This window comes from Fragaria vesca, linkage group LG2, assembly GCF_000184155.1.
Source record: "Fragaria vesca subsp. vesca linkage group LG2, FraVesHawaii_1.0, whole genome shotgun sequence".
Lineage (NCBI taxonomy): Eukaryota > Viridiplantae > Streptophyta > Magnoliopsida > Rosales > Rosaceae > Fragaria > Fragaria vesca.
The window spans coordinates 32,798,340-32,800,847 of NC_020492.1; positions in this window are offsets into that span (position 1 = coordinate 32,798,340).

A 2,508-nucleotide genomic window follows, 5' to 3' on the forward strand; every position below is an offset into this window, starting at 1 on the left:
TCTTGGCTGCATTATGAGGGGTCAATGTGGCCCTAAAATGGGGTTAAGGTGGCCACTTGGCGTCCCTATGAGGGTCAAGGTGTCCCCTTGCCTAGGAGTGTCAAGGTAGCCCTAGGCGGGTCAAGGCGGCCCAACGACGGGTTAAGGCCGGGTCAAGGCGCCCTCGGACCGTCAAGGAGGTCCAGGAGGGTAAACGCGGTCAGGCGTTCCAAGAAGGGTCAAGGCGCCAAGGAGGGTCAAGGAGGCCCATGGCTGGACCAAAACGGGTCAAGGCGGCCCATTGGCGGCCCTAGATAGATTAAGGCGGCCTCTTAGCGGCCCTACGAGGGTAAAGGCGGGTCAAGACGGCCCAAAGAGAGTCAAGGAGGCCCATGGCGGGCAAAGGCGGGTTAAGGCGACCCTTTGGTGGCCCTAGGCGGGCCTAAGAAGGACTACGAGGGTCAAGGTAGCCTTGTGCGGGTCAAGGTGGCCCCTTGGCGGCCTTAGACGGATAAAGGCGGCCACTTGGCGGCCCTAAATGGGTTAAGGTGGCCTCTTGGCGGCCCTAGGAGGGTCAATGCGACCCCTTGATGGCCCTAGGCGGGTTAAGGCAGCTCTGGGTAGGTCAATGCGGGTTAAGGTGAGTCAAGGTGGCCCTTTAGAGGGTCTAGGAGGGTCAAGGAGGGTCAAAGCGGGTTAAGGCGGGTCGCCAAAGCGGGCCAAGGCGGCTCTTGGTGGCCCTAGATGGGTTAAGGAGGCCTCTTGGCGCCTGTAGGAGTGTCAAGGAGGCCCATGGCGGGCCAAGGAGGGTCATGACAGCCATATGCGTGTCAAGGCGGCCCCTGAGAGGCCCTAGACGGGTCAAGGCGGCCCCTTGGTTCCCCTAGATGTGTTTAGGAGGGTCTAGGCAACCCCTTAGTGGCCCTAGGCTGGTCAAGGCGGCTCTTGGTGGCCTTAGGTGGGCCTAAGAGGGCCTATGAGGGTCAAGGCAGCCCTGTGCGGGTCAAGGCCACCCAAGACAGGTTAAAGTGGGTCAAGGAGGCTCTTTGGAGGCCCTAGACGGCCCAAGGAGGGTCAAGGCGGGTCAAGGAGGCACATGGCGGGCCAAGGCGGCCCTTTGGCGGTCCTAGGAGGGTCAAGGCGGCCCATGGCGGATCAAAGCGGGTCAAGGCGGCCCAAAACGAGTTAAGGCGGGTTAAGGCGGCTCCTTGGAGCGTCTAGGAGGGTCAAGGTGGGTTAAGGCGGGTAAAGGCGGCCCAAAACTGGTAAAGGCGGCTCAAGGCGGGTAAAACCGGGTCAAGGCGACTCCTAGGAGGGTCTAGGAGGGTCATGGTGGGTTAAGGCGGGTCAAGGCGGTCCAAGTAAGCTCAAGGCAGATCAAGGCGGCCCAAGAAAGGTCAAGGCGGGTTAAGGAGGCCCATGGCTGGCCAAGGCGGGTTAAGGCGGCCCTAGATGGGTTAAGGCGGGTTAAAGCGGTCTAAGGCGGCTCAAAGTGGGTCAAGGCAGCCCAAGGAGGGTCATGGAGGCCCATGGCGGGCCAAAGCGGGTTAAGGTAGCCCATTGGCGGCCCTAGATAGATTAAGGCGGCCTTTTAGCGGCCCTACGAGGGTCAAGGCGAGTCAAGACTGCCCAAGGAGGATCAAGGAGGCCCATGGCGGGCAAAGTCAGGCCAATGCGGCCCCTTGGTGGCCCTAGGCGGGCCTAAGAGGGACTACGAGGGTCAAAGCAGCCCTGTGCGGGTCAAGGTGGCCCTTTGACGGCCCTAGACGGGTAAAGGCGGCATAAGGTGGGTCAAGGTGGGCCAAGGCGGCCACTTGGAGGCCCTAAATGGGTTAAGGTGGCCTCTTTGTGGCCCTAGGCGGGTCAAGGCAGCCCTAGGCAGGTCAAGGCATGTTAAGGTAAGTCAAGGTGGTCCCTTAGAGGGTCTAGGAGGGTTAAGGAGGGTCAAAGCGGGTTAAGGCGGGTCGCCAAAGCGGGCCAAGACGGCCCTAAATGGGTTAAGGAGGCCTCTTGGCGCCCGTAAGAGTGTCAAGGCGGCCAAGACGGGTCAAGGAGGCCCATGACGGGTCAAGGCGGCCCCTTGGAGGCCCTAGACGGGTCAAGGCGTCCCCTTGGTGCCCCTAGATGGGTCTACGAGGGTATATGAGGGTCTAGGCAACCCCTTAGCGGCCCTGGGTAGGTCAAGGCGGCTCCTTGACGGGTTAAGGCGGCCCCTTGGTGGCCCTAAGCGGGCCTAAGAGCGTCAAGACAACCCAAGGCGAGTCAAGGAGGCCCAAGGCGGGCCAACACGGGTCAAGGCGGCCCCTTGGCGGCCCTAGATGGGTTAAGGCCACCTCTTAGCGGCCTTAGGAGGATCAAGGCAGGTCAAGGTGGCCCATGGTGAGCCAAAGCTGGTAAAGGCGGCCTTAGATGGGTAAAGGCGGCCTAAGGCGGGTAAAGGCGGTTAAATGCGAGTTAAGGCGGCTCCTTAGAGGGTCTAGGAGGGTAAAGGATGGTCAAGGCGGGTCAAGACGGCCCAAGGCGGGTCAA